Below are 10395 nucleotides of genomic sequence, written 5' to 3' on the forward strand. Positions count from 1 at the left end.
CAATTATTCCTGAAAATCAATGGATTTATGAAAATAATTTGCAATTTTTTAAATTAAACCTTGAAGATATAGATAGGTTATATTGGTTTTTAATAATAATAATAATGATCACGATGAACGAGAAAAAATATTGATTTATGTGTCAGAATAAAAAAACCAATTTTTTTTTTCTGATGATAATAATAAAATTTTATATGTTACTTTTTCACAAAAAACTACAATTAATAATTATTTCAAAGATGAAGATGATAAGACTGTTATAAAGTTTGGTTGGATTAACATTACTTTTAATCCTCATTTTTTTATAAAACATTTACCCATAAACAATGAAAATGATTTTACTCAAAAAAAAATCGCGTTAGGAAATTTTTATATGATGATGAAATAAAAAATATAATAATACAAATAATAACAGTTATACTATGACTCAATATAATGATGATAATTATTATTATTTCTTTAACATTTATCCTGTTTATATAGAACTTGTCAATAAAAACTTTCGCCGGCTTTTAATTCATTCTATGAAAAATTCTATTACATCTAAAGACTTTGGGTATTTTTCATTTTATATCAAAGATGATACATTTTATCATTATAATTATCCATCCTGAATTTTTGATAAATTTAACAAAATATTTATTACAGAACCAAATGTATTTTTTATATAAATAATAATAATAATAATAATACTGATTTTTCTAATTATAAATTTTACCATGAATTTCATCCTAAATTTAAAGAAGAGATTGGTTTTCAATTTTTCTTGGGTTTGGAAGTATTTAAGCAAAAACATTACAAATATGGAAGGACGACTATTCCGCAAGATCAATGGATTTTTGAAAATAATTTAGAATTTTTAAAAATAAACATTAAAGATATAGATCAATTATACTTTTTTAATTTTAATAATTGTTTCTTTAGAATAAAATACAAAAAAAATTTTTTTTACGTGTATTTCTGTGTTGATGATATAAAAATTATATACGCATACGATACACCTTACTACCAACCCACATTTATTTATGATGACCTTAAATTCATTTGTAGAAAAAAAAATAAAGATGATGATAATTTTATAAAACTAGATGATAATATAATACGTCAGTCTTTACTAAAAGATGTCATCAATGAGCAACAATTATCATCATTTTTATCATTAAAAACATTTGTCACGAAACAATTTATCAAAATAAAATTAAACTTCAATCACAATTTTCAGATTTACCTCAAACTCTTAATAAGAGTATAAATGACTTTATTTCATGTCATAAAAATTTCATTCGATATAAAATATATTATTCTCGTGATAAAATATATCACTCTCGTATTTATAATAAATTTGATAATAAATTTATATTGGATATTGAAAATGAACATTAAAAGTCCTATTCCCAGTATAAAGTTCAAGAATATTGAGTTATTATATAAAATAACATAAAAACATTCTTGACAAACAATACGTTAATCATCACCGAACATTTATACCTGAAAATCATTGGATTTTTTAAAATAACTTGGAATTTTTAAATCAAAACTTGAAAATATAGATAGAGTTTATTTGTGGGAAACGAAAGAATTTAATGATACAGTATGTACTAAATTATGCGTTAGAATAAAATATAATAATAATAAAAGATTTTATATTATTTTTTTGCAATATGATTTTGAACAACCAACATTTGGTTGGATTCTCATTACTGTAAATCCTTATTTCTTTATAGATCAAATTCCTACAAAAAATAAAAGCATTATACGTCAATTTATATACAATGATGATGATGATGATTGCATTGAAAATATTGGAATATATCATAAACACAATAATAATAATAATAATAAAAATTATGACATTGGGGAAATTCACAATAATTCGTTTTTTAATATTTGTCCAGATGTACACAAAAAAATTGTTGAACGTTATTGGTTAGATTTACCAGAGCTTTTAAAATTAAGTATGAATAACATTATTAAATCTAGAGATTTTGATTTTTGCACATTTTATTTTCATACTGATGAAGTTAGTCATTTATCTCGAACTTTTAATAAATACACACCCATATTTCTTACTGAAGCAATTTTGGTATACATTACAGAAGGAAATAATAATAATAATAATATAATAATAATAGTGATTGGAAAAAATGTTAAATTTGTTAGTTTTATAAGTGATTGAAAAAAATTTGTTAGTTTTGATGAAATATTATATTCAATAATAATAAAATATTATCTTGATCAACAATATTTAAGATACGGACGAACGACTATTCCACAACATCAATGGATTTTTAAAAACAATCTAGAATTTTTTAAATTAAATATGAGTGATATAACCCGAATTTACATTTATGAAAATATATATAATTGTTTTTTGTTAGTTGTTAGAATAGTATATCAAGGCACAAATTTTTTTGTTTTGTTTTTAAACAAAGATGATGAATAATGAAATTTATATTACTATTGATCCTTTTATTTTCTTAAATGAATTTTTATACATAAAGGATGTTTTAATTGTTCTAAAGAAAGACGTAAAATGATATATAATTCATTAAAATTAGATAAAATTATTAAAGATGAAAACAATGGAAATGAAGAGAAAAGAGAATATGGTAAATATCATTTTTATTATTGTAAAGATAAGTATTACCAATCTTATATTATTAATTGTTTTAATAATGAAATTTTAATAGATAATAATAATAATTTGTAAAATTTATTTTTTTTATATATATAAACAAATATAAAAATTTCCCAGCTTTTAATTCATTGTGAAAAAATCTATTTTATTTTATATCAATTGATTTAGATATTTTTTATATATATTACATATATAAAAAATATATATGAATATATTACATATATAAAAAATATATATGAATGAACATAATAATAACAACTTTAAAAGTGCCCTTCCTAATTTAATACCCGATCTCGCGACTTTATATGAAAAAGCCAGATATATTTTCGAAGATCAATACGCATTGCATAATAGAACAATTATTCCCGAAAATCAATGGATTTATGAAAACAACTTGCAGTTTTTTAAACTAAACCTTGAAGATATAGATAGATTATATTGGTTTAATAATAATGATTGTGTTTATGAAGAACGGGAAAGAAATATACATGTTGATTTATGTGTGAGAATAAAACCAAATTCTTTTTGTAATAATAATGATATAAAACTATATATTATTTTTTCACAAAAAACTATAATTAATTATGATAAAAAAGTTATAAAGTTTGGTTGGATTAACATTACTTTTAACCCCATTTTTTTATACAACACGCACCCATAAATAATAAAAATAAAAAAGAACTCATTAGTAAATTTCTATATGATGAAGATAATGTCAAAAAAAAATAATAGTACTAATAATAATAATAATTATACTATGACTAAACATGAAGATAATTATATTATTATTTTGATATTTATCCTAATTATATAGAACTTGTTAATAAAAACTTTTCCAAGCTTTTAATTCAATCTATGAAAAATTCTATTATATCTAAAGATTTTGGGTATTTTTCATTTTATATTAAAGAGAGAGATACATTTTTAAATAGTTATCCATCTCGAATTTTTGATAAATATAATAAAATATTTATTACAGAGCCAAATGTATTTTATATAGTAAATAATATTGATTTTTCTAATAATAATAATGATGGTTATTTTGATTTTATTAATGATATTAATGATGAATTGTGCCCCAAATTTAATGCAGAGACTAACTTTCAATTTTTCTTAAATTTTAACAAATTTAGGCGAAAGTACAAATATGGAAGAACGACTATTCCACAAGATCATTGGATTTTTGAAAATAATTTAGAGTTTTTTAAAATAAACATTAAAGATATAAATCAATTATACTTTTTTAATGATGATAATTTTTTCTTTAGAATAGAATATAAGGAAAATCTTTTTTTACGTGCATTTATGTAATGATGTAAAAATGGTGATATGTATATAATAAATCTTACTATCAATCCAAATTTATTTATGAAATACTTAATATCATTTATAAAAAAGGAAGAGAAAGGTAACAACAATTTAATAAATTCAGCACACCAATCTTTACTTGAAGATGTTAATAAGGAACGTTCGTCGTTGTTTTCTTTAAAAGACATTTGTCATGAAACAATTTATCAAAATGAGGCCAGACTTCAATCACAATTTTCAAATTTACCTCAAACTCTTAATAAAAGTATAAATAACTTTATTTCATATCATAAAAATTTTGTTCAATATAAATTATATTATTCTTACAATAAAACGTATCAATCTAAATTTTTATTGTATTTATAATATATTTGATAATAAATTTTTATTGGATATATAATAATATAAAAATTCATATTTATATATTTAAAATAAATTTTTATTGGATATATAATAATATAAAAATTCATATTTATATATTTAAATATATTTTATTGATATTAATAATATAAAAATTCATATTTATATATTTAATATATATATAAATATATATATATAAAATTATATATATATATTATATATATATATATATATATATATATATATATATATATATATATTTATATAAAAACTTGCTCTCATTTATTTTTTAATTATTTTAATAAAAATAAAATTAATTATGATGATGATAATGATTTTAAAAGTGCTATTCCCTAAGAATAAAACCAAATTATCTTCTTTTATAATAATAATAATAAATATATATAATAATAATAATAATAATAATAATAATAATAGTAAAACTTTATATGTCATATTTTTAAAAAAATTATAATTGATGATATATATAATAATTATATTACTCTAAAAAAATTAGGAAAATTTTCAATCCAAATTTATTTATGAAAAATACTTAATATCTTTTATAAAACAGGAAGAGAAAGGTAATTTAATAAATTCAATGAAACACCTGAAGTTTTTTCATTCCCCTCGTTCATATGTAATTTTTTCTAGCATAATGATTACATTTTTATATGTGTATTATTAGTTATTATGAAAAAACAATTTCTTTTCATCTTTTTACCACAAGTTTTATTTTTATTATTATTATAGTTAATTTGAGATTTATATTTTGTTCTTTGTTTATGCTTCACTACTACAGTTTTCTTTACATCTTTTTTATCATAAATGAAAAAACATTTCATCCTTAAATTTCCATTTGTTTTCGGTTTTTCTTGAATAATTATTTTAAAATAATACTCTTTTCCACCCTTACAAATAAAATGGAGAGGTTCGTCTTGTATCTCTTTATTAAATAGTTCCTCATTTATAATTCCATCGTAGAAATCAAATCTATCTCTTATTAAATATGTATTTTTATCATCAAATTTTAATTTTTTTTAAATAAAATTGGTCTAATAGCATTAAACATTACATCTTTACATAAAGGACTATCAAAAAGATGTTTTAAATGTTATTAAAGTATTCATTTTTATTAATTGAAAGTGACATTGTTGATTGATTTTTTACAGCTGAAGAGCACTAAAACAATTTGCTTTTATAGACATGACATTAATAATGGTTATATATTAAAAAAATTACTTTTATAAATATTTTTTTTGGCAAAAAAATTAAAATCTTTTTTGGGGCTTTTATATTTTTCTTTTCTATTATTAAATAGAACATTATATATGTGAATGAAAAGGTTGATTTGATTACGAGGAGATAAAGATTATATAATGCATAGTTTACATCTTTATTTAGATTTTATTAATTTATTTAGGCAAATTCTTATTATTCTTCTTGCAGATAAAGAAAAATCTTTATTAAAGCCAAAAAACAAAAAAAATTTTGAAAGGAAACCATTTTCCCAACTAGAATTTTTTTTATGTATATTTTTGTAACTTTTTTTAATGGTTTTAATGAATTTATTATGTACTTTCACCTAAAAATTATAAATTTTTATATAAAAATTATTAACTTTTTATTAATTATCAAATATTACGAGTAAAGAAAACAAAATATTATCATTTTAGTGGTAAAATATTATAAACTTTTACGATTTAATATTATGATGTTATGAACTTTTATGGTTATAATATGCTTAAGAAATGATGAACTTGTTAAAGAAATATTACGGAATTCAGGTCTATTTTTCTGTAATTTCATATTATGAACCAACAAAACAATGGCCTAAAGAACATAATATTTCAAATATATTGAATTTTTTTATAAAATAATGAATTTAATCTGAAAAAATTTGTTTTTTTTTTACACTTTAAGTCAGTTTTTAACATTTTCATTGCAATTTTTAAGTAAAAATGAATTTTTGCGATAAAAAATATATTTTTTTGTCTAAAATTACAATTTTACAGTAAAAAAATGAATTTTTGCGATAAAAATTATATTTTTCGTAAAAAATTACAATTTTTCAGTAAAACTAATTTTTTGTCAAAAAATTACAATTTTTCAGTAAAAAACTAATTTTTTGTCAAAAATTTAAATTTTTCAGTAAAAAACTAATTTTTTTGTCAAAAAATTAAAATTTTTCAGTAAAAACGAATTTTTTTGTCAAAAAATTACAATTTTTCAGTAAAAAACGAATTTTTTTGTCAAAAAATTACAATTTTTCAATGAAAATTGAAATTTTTATATAAAAAAATATATTTTTTAGGTAAAAAAATGAATTTTTATTTTAAAAAATATTTGTTTTGACAAAAAATTGCAATTTTTTAATAAAAATGAATTTTTTTGGGACAAAAAAATAATTTTTTAAATAAAGATTACAACTTTTTAGTAAAAAATATAGTTTTCTGAAGAAAAATTGAAATTTTTAAATAATAAATTAATTTTCTAACAAAAATAATTAGTTTTTTGAAAAAAAATATTGCAATTTTTAAGAGAAAATTAATTATTCTGACAAAAACTATTAGGTTTTTTAATAAAAATTGCGAATATTTTTTTATTTAATATAAATTAATTCTGAATATGGAATATATACAGCAATTTTTCCATTAGACAATTCAAGAATACGTGGTGCATTTGGTAACGAAGATAATTTTTCATTCTTTTTTAAAGGAAAAATTACAGAAAAATTATAGTTTTTAATATCATTATTAACATTTAAAATATCTCTTTCGTTGAATATTAAAGTCAAAAAATTTTAAATGAGATTTTAATTGTAAAATTTCTTTATTTTGATTATTAGTTATAATTGACATGTCAGTGTTTGAAGAATAATGGTATGTCATTATTATTTTTTATTTTCTCAAAATTTATTTTTATTTTATATATATTTTATATATATAATAAAAAATATATAATATATATATATGTATATTTATTTTCATTTTATTTATATAAAAATAAAATATGAAAAGAATTATTATTACTAATAATAATAATAATAATAATAATACAGATAATGATAAAACAAACAATACAATAAAAAAAAGATTAAAAATAAGTGAAAATCTTTCTATAAAAAGACCTTCTGTCCCCCTTGAAATAAATTCATGTAAAGAATCATTTATATTTTTTAATATGGAAAATGATGATTATACTGGTTTTTCACCGTTTAAAAAAAAAAAGAAATATGTCGAACACCCATTATCCGCATGTTTGGAATCAATAAATTGGGGAATTCAGTATGTTGTCACGTTCAAAATTTTTTTTCCATATTCTTATATAAATTGTCCAGATGAATTTGAAATTACAAATCATAATATCAATATGTTTAAAAAAAACTTTAAATGATATAATTTGCAATGAATTGTATTTTTTAAAACGTACCATTACAGAATTTATTCTCTCTGTAAATTGGTATCTAAACAAAACATTTATGGATATAATAATGATCAAAAAAGTAATTTTTTAAAAATAACAGTTGCTTTACCTAAATTAATTCGTGATGTAAAACATATTAGAAGAAGGTAATAAGAAGAATATATTTTTCCTAATAATAATAATAATAATGATAATGATAAAAATTACATTTTATGAAGATAATATAGATTTTATATTGAGATTTATGGTAGATATTAATTTACTGGGATGTTCTTGGATAGAATTGCCTCCCAGAACTTGGTTTATAAGAAATGAAAATCAAAAAGAAACAACGTGTCAAATTGAAATTGACATTTTGTGGTATAATATCATAGTTCACGCCCAGAAGAAAAATGGGCTAGTATTGCCCCACTTACCCTTCTTTCTTTTGATATTGAATGCGCTGGTCGAAGAGGAATATTTCCATCGCGGATATTGATCCAGTTATTCAAATAGGAAATGTTATTACAAAACATGGGTTGAAAGAGGATGACCAGCAGTTCTCGTGCGTTATTTTTGTACTGGGTGATTGTTTACCCATTGATGATAATACAAAAATATTCAGTTTTAAAATGAAAAGGAAATGTTGGAAGCTTGGTCTCGTTTCGTTCAAAATGTAGTAGATCCCGATATTATCACAGGATATAACATAAACAACTTTGATTTAACATATTTAATAGAAAGAACTGAATATTTGAATTCACATCAATTTTATCTCGGTAGAGTAAAAGGTTTAAAATCAACTGTTATGAATAAAACTTTTCAAAGCAAACAAATGGGTAAAGTTCTTAATAAAGTGATTAATATAGAAGGTCGGTGTATTTTAGATGTATTAAATATAATTAAAAGAGAATATAAATTACGTTCTTACAGTTTAAATGCAGTCTCTCAACATTTTTTAGGCAAACAAAAAGATGATATTCATCATACAGAAATATCAAAATTACACCGCACGAGCGCTCAAACGAGACAAAAATTAGCTATTTATTGTTTAAAAGATGCATTTTTACCCTTAAACTTGATTGATAAATTAATGTTATTTATTAGTTGTATCGAAATGGCTCTCGTGAACGGGCGTTCCATTATCATTTATCCTTACGAGGGGTCAACAAATTAAAATCATATCTCAACTCGTTAGAAGCTATGCAGAAGAGAATTATATAATTCCATCGTGTGAAGGAAAGCAGAAGGAAAATGATTGTCAGGGAGCTACAGTTATAGAACCGAAAAAAGGATTTTATAACAATCCAATTACAACATTAGATTTTTCTTCGCTTTATCCAACAATCATTATGGCTCATAATTTATGTTATTCGACACTATTATTATTTAATAATAATAATAATAATTTATTCAATGAAAATGATTATACAAAAACACCCTCCAATAATTATTTTGTCAAACCTCATATTCGTAAAGGTTTACTTCCTAAAATATTGGAAAATTTATTAATAGCGCGTAAAAAAGCAAAAGATGAATTAAAAAGAGAAGTTGATCCACTAAGAAGAAAGGTATTAGATGATCGTCAATTGGCTTTAAAAAATATCTGCAATTTCTGTATATGGATTCACGGGTGCTCAGATTGGAAAATTAGCTTGCATAAAAATATCTCAAAGCGTTACAGCATTAATAAAATGATAATGATTACCAAAGAAAAAATTGAAAAAATATACAAATGCAAAAATTATTTATGGCGATACAGATTCGTAATGATAAATTTTGGCGTAAAAACTATTCAAGAAGCCATAACATTAGGTCAGGAAGCGCGCTTTATGTTACAAAATATTTTATTAGTCCTATTAAATTAGAATTTGAAAAGGTTTATTATCCATATTTGCTTATAAATAAAAAACGATATGCGGGATTATATTACACCCGACCAGATACTTTTGATAAAATTGATTGTAAAGGAATAGAAACAATTAGAAGGGATAATTGTCGTCTCGTTGCTGATTTAATATCAGGAATTTTAAAATAATTTTATTGAAAGGGATACGGAAAAAGCCATTGCATTGGTTAAAAACCATTTCAGATTTACTTAATGATCGTATTGAATTTTCTCAATTAATAATAACAAAAGAATTAACTAAAACTCATAATGAATATAAAGCAAAACAAGCTCACGCAGAATTAGCAAATAAAATGGAAAATCGGGATTCGGGAACAGCACCTAAATTGTTATCATAAATTTAAATGAATATGATGATGATGATGATAATAATAATAAAAAGAAGAAAATACCTTTATATCAAAAGCTGAAAATCCGATTTTGTATTAAAAATGGTCTTCAGATAGATTATGAATATTATTTATTAAATCAAATTAAAAAACCATTATTACGAATATTGATCCTATTCTCGGAAAAAAAATATGGAACAAATTTTATTACGAGGTGATCACATGATGACAAAAAGGAAATGAATTAGAAGTTTTAAATATAAGACCAAAATGTATAAAATGCAATAAATTTATACAACGTAATAACAAAACTTTAATGTGTATACAGTGTAGGAAGAAAAAACCCCTCGCGATACAATCCAACATGTCTATTAAACCCTCTTTAATTATTAGTTAGTCATAAAGGAAGTGTTTTATGGACTTTTTAAATATATATATATATTTAG

The 10395-nt window shown here is 20.9% G+C and overlaps 1 pseudogene; it reads left to right on the plus strand.

Annotated features, from left to right (window-relative positions):
- The first annotated feature begins 7646 nt into the window (after positions 1–7646).
- On the plus strand, positions 7647–10175 carry LOC136827851 (DNA polymerase delta catalytic subunit-like; annotated as a pseudogene).
- The last annotated feature ends 220 nt before the right edge of the window (positions 10176–10395 follow it).

The sequence above is a fragment of the Macrobrachium rosenbergii genome, chromosome 42 (genome assembly GCF_040412425.1).
Source record: "Macrobrachium rosenbergii isolate ZJJX-2024 chromosome 42, ASM4041242v1, whole genome shotgun sequence".
In the NCBI taxonomy this organism is placed as follows: Eukaryota; Metazoa; Arthropoda; class Malacostraca; order Decapoda; family Palaemonidae; genus Macrobrachium; species Macrobrachium rosenbergii.